General features: G+C 37.9%; 1 long non-coding RNA gene across 1 annotated transcript; it reads right to left on the bottom strand.

Moving 5' to 3' along the window:
- Positions 1–208: 208 nt before the first annotated feature.
- On the bottom strand, positions 209–11,708 carry LOC129397566 (uncharacterized). The gene is made up of 3 exons (XR_010110480.1): positions 5,740–11,708; positions 3,979–4,200; positions 209–588 (listed from the first exon to the last, which is right to left on the bottom strand). It is a non-coding gene; the product is annotated as an uncharacterized LOC129397566 (long non-coding RNA).
- Positions 11,709–11,965: the final 257 nt, after the last annotated feature.

Genomic DNA, 11,965 nt, shown 5'->3' with positions numbered 1-11,965 from the left:
AGTGTCTGGATGCATATTTATTACTTTCATTATTATTGAACAGTATTAGTGAAAATGACCCCACTTACACTCTGCTAAAAATGAAATTGTTGGACTTGTAAGTCCAGATCATGTTCATCCTGGGAGCATAATTTAAAGCTGATTGGTGATGTGGGGTTATGGGAACATTTACTGGGAGTGCAGAAGAAAAAAGAAGTGCAACAAATAATACTGTTTGTTTTCTAATAAATATAATTCTCAAAGTAATTGGAATAACCACCGTCATGAACAGAACAGCCAGGCAGCCTATAGGAATAGTAATACATTTTCTAGAATACTTCTTTTCGGGTGAGTAGAAAACTTCAGTTTTAGGTCCTTTGTAGAAAGCACAGTCCACCTGTCCTGTGGTGCTAGCTTCACATAGGAAGCCTGGATTCAGCAGTTTGCCTTTTGCACTGATAGCCTTATGGGTCATCGACAGCACTTTAAAGGGTCCCTCCCAGCATGGTGACAGCCCACTTTTATGTAGATGAAGTCTCCTAGTCCAGAGGGGTGGCAGATTTCCTCTGGCAGGTCTTTCCAGATCTTTCTGACTTTGTCTCAGGGTTTCTGGGGAGAAGAGAGAAGATTGTTAAAGTACTGAATACGATTATGAAAGGATTCAGTTAAGTCAGGCATATCATATGGCCTCAGACTCAAATTCATAGGCTCCCCAAATATAAGTCCAAAGAAGAGATTCCATGTTTGTTGCAGGGGTTATTCTATTTTTTAAATTCTAATTTGTAATAAGGCTAATTGATAAGGCTCTAGGTCAATTTAACCTGATAGATTGCTGAATCTTATCCAAGGAATGTTTGGTTTTGATTTTTGGTTTGCTTTTTTTTGCATTTATTTGCTCTGCTTGTGCAGAAGACTGGAACTTTTAGAGACCTGTAAACATTTGCATAATTTCTGGACAAGAGTAAAAGTAAAATGACTTCCTCTGATTCAATATGCTTTAGTATCCCAAAAGTGGGAATTATGTGTAATAGGAGAGCCTTTATCACTGCCTGAGCATCAGCTTTGGAAAAGGAAAAGACCTCAGGCCATCTAGACCTTACACACACCGTAAGCAGACAAAAGCACTGTCTGTAGGCATTAACTCTATGAAATCAAATGCCACCAGGTTCCTCGTAAAGCTGGCCAGGGAGAACTTCTTGGGCTTACCTTGGGAGTGGCCTGTATAGAATTCTGCTGACAAAGAGCACATCTCTTTTCCATACGTTTTGAATACTTTTCCCTTTTTGGTAGGTGTAGAAAGAATTTAGTGTCTTTAAATTCCCTCTTTTATTCAGGTGATTTTGTTGATGACATGACAATACTAACCAAGCAAATGCGTACTGTGGCATAGGAGTTAGTTTGCTAGGTAGTTTCCATAGTCGGTCAAATTTCATTTAGCCCCTTTTATAATCCTTTTGTCTATTTTCTTTTACAAAGGATTGTTTTAAAAATGAACAAACGTTTCTCATTGTGTTAAAAATGAAGCTTTTTAAGTTTGGAGATTGCTGTGTTTTAACAGCAGCTTTTGAAGCTTTGCTAGCAAAATGAACTACCGATACCTGAGCAGGCAGTTGTAAAACTCCTAATAAATCAGCTACCAATTGGATAGGAGGTTTTTTTCAGTTCTATTCCCTCTATTTAAAAAATTTTTTGCTCTGTTGCATGACAGACACCAAAGACATAGTTACTATCAGTGTGACTATACACACACACACACATATATATATGTGTGTATACATATATGTGTGTATATGTGTGTATATATATACATATATATATACACTTTAAGTCTGGTTAAAATGGAAACTTTAGACAAATTAAGTGATTAATTAATTAACAGAGTTTAATTGAGCAAAGCATGATTTAGGAGTCAGACAGCCCTCAGAACCACGATAGGTACAGAGCGACTCTGGCACTGCTATGTGGTCAGGGAGGATTTCTAAACAGAAAAAGGAAAGTGAACAGAAAACAGAAATGAGGTACAGAAATAGCCAGATTAGTTACAGCTCGGTGCTTGCTTTATTTGAACATGGTGTGAACAGTTGGCTACCTGTGATTGACTGAAACTCGGCTGCTGTAATTGGCTAAGATTCAGCTATTTGTTACAAGAGTAGGTTATAGTCTGTTTACAAATCCAGTTAGGTTACAGTTCACTTTATGTGAAGAAACTTTTAGACCAAATTTAAATATGTAAGGAGGCAGTTTTAGGTTAAACTTAATTTAACAAATCCTCTCTTTAGGCGATTGATGTCACTGTCGCTATCATAAACGTTCTTATTTGGACTCAAATCCCACTGGGAAATAGCAAAGCAGTGGAATTTGTAAGGTGGGAACAAGGACTTCAGGTTATTTTTTTGTAAGGGTTACACCAGAAAGGGCTTTCTCTCTCTTTCTCTCTCTCTCTTTCTCTTTCTTTTTGATAAGGAGTTTCACTCTGTCGCCCAGGCTGGAGTGCAGTGGCGCGATCTCGACTCGCTGCAACCTCCACCTCCCGGGTTCAAGTGATTCTCCCACCTCAGCTTCCCGAATAGCTGGGATTACAGGCGACTGCCACCATGCCCAGCTAAGTTTTGTACTTTTAGTAGAGATGGGGTTTTGTTCTGTCGCCTACGCTGGTCTTGAACTCCTGGGCTCAAGCAAAAAGTGCTGGGATTACAGGCGTAAGCCGCAGCACCGGGCCAGAAGGGGCTTTCTTATGCTAGAGTCTTCTGTTTCAGGAGAGAGACAGAAAAAAAACAACCGTAGTCTGCTTTGGGATCTATCTGCTTCCATAGTTTCAAGTTTCAAGTTTCAGTTTGATTATGTCACATTTAGCATGAGTGACTCCATGGACCAGAGATTCTATTGCTGCAGTGTAGGTGGCAAGGGCAGTCTTTTTCTGATTTTTTCTTTCTTTCTTTCTTTCTTTCTTTCTTTCCTTATTTATTTATTATTATACTTTAAGTTTTAGGGTACATGTGCACAATGTGCAGGTTAGTTACATATGTATACATGTGCCATGCTGGTTCTGATGTTTTTAGAAGGCTCAGTCTCCAGGTTCTAGATCATAATGGGTTTCATTGTCTTCAGTTAGTGCATCATGAAAAGCTTCCTTCATCTCGAAAAAAAAAAGTGCACTTTGGCATAATGCATTAAAGATTTGCAGCATTTAGTCATTTCAGAATTTAGGAGCAGAGGATACATGAGGTCCCATTATTAGGGGCACAAACCTTTCAGTGACTATTTCATAAGGGGTCAACTTATATTTTCCATTGAAAGTGGATCTAATTGTAATCAATCTGCAATACCATTGACCAAGGCAATCCAGCCAATTCAGTTAACTTTGTCTAATGCTGTTGTATCTGTAAACTTTATTTAACTGTTTTACAACTTGTCCAGTGAAACAAATACCTCTATCATTGGAGATTTCTCCAGAATGCCCCATGAGGGAAACACATTTCCTAATAACCTCTTAGCCACTGTTATACCATCAGCCTTCTTGCATGAAAAAGCTTCTAAACATCTAGAAAACGTGCACTGAAAATGGCAGAGAAATAAAATCCCTCTATAAATGTCCAAATGGCACATCAGGTAGCAAAAACCAGAAGTTTCTATTGTCTTCCATATATACAAATTGCAGAGCTTTTAATAGTGGAGGCTTTAAGGATGTAGGAGGGACCATGTGGTTATCCAGGTTCTCCATGAGTCCACATTTAACAACTAATTTATAACCTCATAAACACCAATTTTGTTTCTCCAATACAGGTGCATAGCACTGTTTATTAGATGAGTTATCAGAGGTAATTTGGCTTGGACTATGGAGTTTATTGAAACTGCAGATCTTAACAATTTCATTATTGGCTTATCTAGCATGAAAATCTGGCAAAGTATTTCCTTGGTATTCAATTAATTCTTGTCTTGCTTGGATTAGCAGTTTTATAAACCAGTCAGTCTCTTCATTAGAATTCTGGGAATTCTTACCCAGCGCAAATGATGTCAGGGTCCTTTCTATCCTTTCCATGAACGTTTTAGGAGACACAATACTTTAGCAATTTACTTGCTTCTGAAGAGCTTTCAGAAAATGCATCAGGGCTGGGCACGGTGGCTCACACCTGTAATCCCAGCGCTTTGGGAGGCTGAGATGGGTGGATCTCTTGAACCCAGGAGTTCAAGATCAGCCTGGGCAACATAGTGAGACATCGTCTATAAAAAAAAAAAAAAAGGGAGAAAGAAAAAAGAAAATGCATCAGAACTAAGCAGTTAACTGTGGAAACAACTTAAAATAGTCATGGTTAAAGACAAAAATGACAAATAAATTTGGTTATTTCTGTTGCATAATAACCATAATTATAACCAATAACATAACAAGGCATATCAGAATTTTAGGAATCTCTTATAATTTTGAAACATATATTAATAGCATATCCATAAAAACATAACTTGAAGAAGGTTAAACATTATTTCTTATCTGACAATATTTCTCATGTAATTTAACATGTCAAATAAGCCTGTTTATGATCCCTGTTTTGGATGCTGCAGGGACCCACCGTAACATCCCAAAGTTAGTGTGAGGTCAAAATGCCTTAATTTTGAATCTGAAAATTTGAATTTGGGAAGCCTGTCAAATACATCAAAAGTTTAAAACACTTAATCAAAGTAGTATCACATGTCACTATAAAATAATAGTCATTCTTTTAGTCAAAGTGATAATTAAAAGATTCTAAAAGCAAAAACCTTTACTCTTTGATAGAGAGGAGGCTCAGTTTTCCAAATAATCCGAAGGCCTAATAAAGACAGCATAAGATAGAATCTGTCTCTCTTCTCTTCCCCTTTTCTTTTTTGCAGTTTCCTCAAAAGGTGAATAAAAATATTTTACTGACTCTTATTCGTACTACATAAAATTCTTCAAGAGAAACCAAATTTTGATATTGTATTAGTGTATTATCAACACTAAAGTTAATTTGACTAAAACCTTACAAACAAATTCATCCAACCTCAGGCAGCTTTTGAACATACAATATAAGATTTTCATAAATCTTTTTTAGCCTCTCACAAACTTTTTCTATTTTTTCTTTCCCCAAATTTTTATACCCATGTAGTTTTATCTATATCATATTTTATTCCTTCAATTTGAAACAAACTTGAAATAACTTCTAAACTAGACAAAATTATTTTTTCAACATATACACATCTTCATGCCTTTACAACTTTCCTCACTAAAAACATATCTTCCTTTTTAAAAACAATACATTCTGTATATTATATCTGGTAGTTTTATTGACATATATTAACTTTAATTTTAACTCTTAATAACCCTAATTTCTAGTGAAAACCTAGGAAGTAATTTTGAACTGTTTTATATCAGTATTTGTAGATGAAAATAATTTCCTAATGTTTTAAGAAAGATGTTTCTTCAGTTTTTCTTGTTTATTAACAGATCTAAACATATTTAGCTTCTCTATACTATGTAAAAATAAGATGCCAAGATATATAAACTTAAACTTAGGTTAAATAATTAATGTTTCTATATTTTAACTTACTTAGAAATAACTCAAACATTTTATGACTATCTATTGGTTAATTTAACAGATTAAAGATTTTTAATTACCGAAAAGAATTTTTAAATTATGACATAGATACCCTCCCTAATACCTTCCCTAATCATCCTGGGTCCTAAGTACCCATGTGGCACCCAAGGCAGTTCTATAGTGAAGGGCTCATCTGGGTCTTGAATTTACATACCAGGTATAGAGCTCAGGATAGATGACAACTGCGAAGATGACACCCGGAGGATCAAACCCCTCCCGGCATGGCCAGCTGGCAACACTGGTTCAGGGAGAATGTGCCATTGGAGGTTGGCTCTGCTTTGCAGATAGTGGTCCAGGCACTGAGGACATATTCCTAGGCCTCACCATGGTCACCTTGTTACCAGCAGTGAATCCATGTGGGTCTGCATCAACCTCAATTCTTGCCTCCTCAGAAGAAAGAATTTGACTCAAGGGCATAAGGCAGAAGGAGAGACAGAGGCAAGTTTTAAAGCAGGAGTGACGTTTATTAAAAAGCTTTACAGCAGGAACAAAAGGAAATAAAATACATTTGGAAATACTTGACCCTCTCTATTTGGAAAAGGGCCAAGGAGATGACTTGAGAGATCAAGTGCATGATTTGACCTTTGACTTGGGGTTTTATATGTTGGCATACTTCTGGGGTCTTGCATCCCTTCTTCTGTTATTCTTCCTTTGGGTTGGCTGTCCACATGAGCAGTGGCACTGCTAGCACTTGGAAGAGGAGCAAGTGCAGTGTGTTTACTGGAGATGTATGCATGCTCACCTGAGGCATTCTTCCCTTACCAAATGTCCCTAGAAGGTCATACACCAGTTAAACTCTGCCATTTTGCCTCTTAATGCACGCCCAACTCCTGAGATCTTATCAGGAAGCTGCTGATCACCAGTTTCAGGTTTTTCTATCTATAGACTGCCTTTCCTTGGCACTGGCTGAAACCAATTAGTATTTTAGAGAGACAGTTAACAACCACCTGACCATCACTTGATAGTCACCTGACATTCCTGGTTGGGGGAGGGAGGGCTCTCCTGCTCTGCTCATATCTTACTAGCTACCTATTGTAACAACCTGTCCAGATCCCAGAATCCAGAGGCTCAAAATAAAAAAACAAGCTCACAGTAAGACATATACAAGGCTTCAGTGTAGCCCAGCATCTGTGCCTTACAGTTTTAGCTAACAGACAAATTAAGCAAATGTCAAAGATACCAGTTTCATAACTTTAAAACATGTCATGGAGACAACATAAACCTGTCTGACCAGTAGATCCAGGCAAAAATGTCTGAATTATATTTAACTGACAATTCTGAGGCCACTTCTATTTTATTTTACCAATAATTTTTAAACTAGTTTTCTAAATCAAATATTATTACATACACATAACACATATAGACATACAGACACACATAACAGAAGCAAATTTTATAGCTTTCATAAAGATTCTCATTTGCCAGCTCTCAAATAGTTTTTTTATTTTCCCCATTGTGACAATCAATCTTCCAATTATCTGTTCCATTGTTCTAAGCAATCATTAGCTAGGCAACCCTAAATTTGCATTTCTAATAGGATGACTCTTAAGTAAAATAAGGTAGGAAATGTATATCTCAAAAATCAGAGAACTGAGACTTCAGACCTAAATATTGTACTATAATTTGCCCAAACCAAGGGATCAGGATATAGGTAAAGGCCTAGTTAAGACAAGATGGGAAGAAAAAGCACCTTAAACAAAGGTAAGATTTGTTATATAAATTTAAACCAATGATAAGAGTTTCTAGTGACTCAGTCCTCCCTCTTTTCCAAGTGCACAGATGCAGGCATTCTTACAAATGAAGATTTCCTTTATAGATGTAACTTTTATTTACAAAAGCATTTCAAAGCAGCCAGCTAAATGTCAGAAAGGTATATTTTGGAGAATGATTTAGTTCAATAGGCAGGTTTTTTTTTTCTTTTTTTAACTTAGCTACTGTTTCTTCACTAAAATTACTAAGTTCAGGGTGGAGTACATTGAGAAATAGGGCAAAGAAAGCATTCTGTACGTCTGGACTCAGCACAAATAGCTCTGAAAAAGCAAGTCTACTTTACCTGAGGCCCTACCTTTTATAAAACCTTTATCCAGGATAGCTTTCTTTTTACATTTGGGGGTGGAATAATTATTAAGCCAAAATGTTAGCAGATTTCATTTTTCCTATCAATTCGTTGCCTAAGCTTTTTATTTGCCTTTTATAAAGGTCTTTTAAAAGAGGTAATAAAAACATCGAAATCTTTTTAGAAACTTCTGCACATAAATAGGCATCCCTGGGTTAGCCTAGTTTGGGAGCTTTCATTTTTAAATGCACTTTTTAAAGTGCAATGTTTTTCATTTGGAACATTCCACTGTAATTTTAAAATATCTTTAGTAACATTTCACCATTTTTGTAAGCATTTGCTGTTTCTAGGGCCTAATACTTATACATGTAAATGTAGGCATAGTCAGAAGGGGGAGTATTCAGTTCTTCAGAAATTAAGGATTCCATTTTTACCTTGACCATTTAGATCCCCTTGATCAACTTAGCCAATGAATTTTCCCCTACCTAACAGTGCAAGAAAAACAACAATAACAACAACAACCAAGGGGATAGAACACAAAAAATCTGAAAAATTTCTGGAAGCCAAAAATTAGACCCCCTGCAGTATTGCGATTTACTGACAGTTCCTGTCTGACACAGTCAGACAGCCAAGACAACTAACTGGATGCAAGCAGTTAATTATCAGATCCAATCTAATCCTAGACCCAGTACAGATTTTGCTGTAAACTCCAGAACACAGTTTGGATAAAAATGTGCTCTAACAAGCTCAGGTAGCTCAAAACAAAAAGCCATGTAGCTACAGAATCCAAGAGAGCTTACCCATGATTCACAGTTGCTGTGAGAAAACAATGAACATAATAGGGCCAGCAGGTACCTTGCTTGGTTACTTGATGCTCCTGGGGGTCACTAGAAGCTGTATTTCAGATTCTACTTCTGACACCATCTATTAAAAGAAAACCTTTGGACAAATGAACAGAGCTTAATTGAGCAAAGGACTATTTGTGAATCAGGCAGTCCCCAGAACCAGAATATGTTCAGAGCGACGCTGGTGCTGCCATGTGGTTGGAGAGGATTTATGGACAGAAAAAGGAAAATGATGTATACAAAATGCAAGCGAGGTGCAGAAGCAGCCAAACTGGTTACAGTTTGGCATTTGCTTTATTTGAACACGGTTTGAATAGTTGGTCACCTGTGAGTGGTTGAAGTATGGCTGCTGTGATGGGCTGAGACTTGGCTTCTTGTCCCAAGAGTAGGTTATAGTCTGTTTACACATCCAGTTAGGTTACAGTTCACTATGTATAGAAAAGCCTTTAGGCTGAACATAAAATCTGTAAAAAGGCAGCTTTAGGTAAAACTTAATTTACCAGTCCATAACTAAGAATTGGAGCTCTAGTAACTGCTGTTAACTCAGCTGCTTGTGCTGATTTAATTCCAGACAAAACATAAGCTTCCAAAATTTCATGAGAAGTCACCACACCACAGAAAGTCTTCAGCCATCCTTTCTTAGCCCAGGACCATGACTCAAATCTGCATTTTGAAACTGGAAGTCTAATAAATCAGGCCAGGGCTTAATATCTTCCATTACTATTGTTCAGTCATGATCATCTATTTAATCAGAATCTCATAAGGGGGTAGTAGGGTTTAGGAGATTGCACCTCCCAAGTACAATGTTAGGACTACCTAATAATGCTTGCTCACAGTTAGTTCAATGGCATACTGACAAATGCTAGGCTTTATGGACTTGTAAGATTGCTTTCACAGCATGTGGGACATGCAAATAAGTCATGTGACTCAAGGTAAGACTTTGGGCTTTTTCAGTAAGAATGCTGGCTACCTCTTCCTCTTGCAGACACCCAGGCATTCTCAGTGCAGTGGCTCCTAGAACTGATAAATAAACTATTGCCCTACAGTTCAATCCCAACTTTTAAGCTAATATTTCACTAGCAGCACCTTTATTTTCATAACAAAATAAGTGGAAAGGTTTTCAAAATTGAGAATCCTCAAGACTAGGGGAGAAGTTATAGCTAATTTCAGTTGTACAAAAGCCTCCTCAGATTTTAAAGGCCAGAGAGAGTTATCATGCAATTGCTCATAGAAGGTTTTGCACACTCAGCAGAAGTTGGGATTCATTGTCTTCAATGTCCTACTAATCCCCAAAATTGTCTCAATTGTTTCTCTATAGAAAGCTGTTTGATATTCAAAATCGGTTGACTCTTAGACTGTAACACTTTACAGTCTTCAGCTGACAATAGATGCTTTAATACATTTTGTGTTGCTCTTTAGTTTCTGAGGCTACCAGCCAATCATCTACACATTGATTAATTATAGATTCCTCTGGTGGAACAAATTTCTCTAAGTTTTCCTCAAAATAACTAGAGAAAATAGTAGGGAGGCATTATTTGTAGGAATTATTTGCCACAGATATTGGGCTCTTTCGTAAGTAAAAGCAAAAAACATTTAGACTTGCCCACTAGAGGAACAGAAGAAAAAGCAAAATATAGACTAATCACAGAAAAAAATATTTGTAGATGACAGTACCAAAGTTGGAATAGTTACAGGGTTAGGGACCACAGAGTTAATGGAACAGTAAGTTTATTTATGTCTCCAAGATCTCATGCAAATCTGTATATCTCTATGAAACTTACCTTCCTTTTTCACTAGAAGTATGGTAGTATAACAGGGTGAATGTCCTTTTTAAATTATTCCCTTACTGGCCAGGCTCAGTGGCTCATGCCTATAATCCCAGCACTTTGGGAAGCCAAGACAGGCAGATCACCTGAGGCCAAGAGTTTGAGACCAGTCTGGCCAATATGGTGAACCCCTGTCTCTACTAAAAATACAAAAATTAGCCAGGCACGGTGGCACGTACCAGTAGTCCCAGCTACTCAGGAGGTTAAGGCACAAGTATCACTTGAACCCAGGAGGTGGAGGTTGCAGTGAGCTGAGATCACGCCACTGCACTCCATCTGAGCAACAGAGCAAGATTCTGTCTCAAAAAATAATAAATAAATAAATAAATAAAATAATTTCTTGTTTTCCTTCTTTTTAAATAGAGACAGATCTCCCTATGTTGCCCAGCCTAGTCTCGAACTTCTGGGCTCAAGTGATCTTCCTGATCCTCCTGCCTCAGCCTCCCAAAATGCTGGGATTACAGGCATGAGCCACCATGCCTGGTCCCTTTTCTTCTATGAGGAACATAGTAACCATTTCAGGTGCTCTTTTGTTCAAGGAGCTTCACCAATAGGCTATCTGGAGTACAAAATATAGTAGCCTTTAATTTGCAGAGTAGGTCTCTCACCAATAGTTTTATAGGAGATACAGGAGAAAGTCAGAATGAAGGTACCTCAGTAAGAGCACCTGTCTGGGAATCCAAGAGAAAAAGGAATAAATGGAGGCTGATCCAAAGTACCAACAACTTGTACTAATCAGTTGCCAGATAGAAAGCAGGAATTTTCTGAGGAAACTGCAGAATAAGTAGCACCAATATCTACCAGAAAAGCCAAGGATGGATGGGGTTCAGTAAAAGTCCTTGACATAGATGGTTTACCACTTCCCACCTCTGAGATACCCCCAATCTGTGAATTTTGAGCCATTTGCCAACTATTTCCTAGTTGAGGGTTTCATCTTTCTAGGCTTTCCTGACTCTCCTGTCTCTGCAATTTTGATATCCTCCCGAGTCTCTTTCTATAGTCCTTCCAATGTCCTGGTATTTTGCAATAATAACATTCAGTTTTCTCCTGTTCCTTTGCTATCTTTATACTTTGCCCGGTATAGGGATTATCCTCCTTAGTAATAATTCTCACTGAGTAGCCAACACAGCAGTCTTTAATCTCTGCTTTTCTTCCTTGTCTTAACCCTAAACTGAGTAGTGGCTGCTGCTAGGATTTGAATAATAGTCTGTCCTTGCTATCCTAACACCTTTTGCTTAATTTGGGCTTGGTTAGTCAGCAAGAGAGCAGAGGTAAAGGTTGCCAAGATTAGGGAGTGATTTTATCTCCTCCTGGGTCCATGCTAGTAAATTCTGAGAAAGCCTCCAAAAACTGCTGCTGGAAATCAATGGAGGACTCATTCTTCTAGGTACACCATTGCAACTTCTCCCAGCTTACCTTTAGTGGAAAGCCTTTAAGTACTGCTGCTAGCAATCGCTCTGGATGGATCTCTAACGTGCTCAGTTCCGTAGTTGTAGGGGAGTGGTAATCAATTTCCTCTGGTCACAGTGCCACCTTAGGTGGTGGATCATCTCCAGGTCCTCAAACAAGCAAAATGGGCTGGTTGCAGGATTACCCACAAGAGTCAGTGCACAACCCTATGTGCAGGGCTGTAAACTAAAAACAAGCTGTGGA

This window comes from Pan paniscus, chromosome 1 (genome assembly GCF_029289425.2).
Source record: "Pan paniscus chromosome 1, NHGRI_mPanPan1-v2.0_pri, whole genome shotgun sequence".
NCBI lineage: Eukaryota > Metazoa > Chordata > Mammalia > Primates > Hominidae > Pan > Pan paniscus.
Note: the sequence above shows the minus strand (reverse complement) of the source record. Positions and strands in the feature narration are given on the sequence as shown.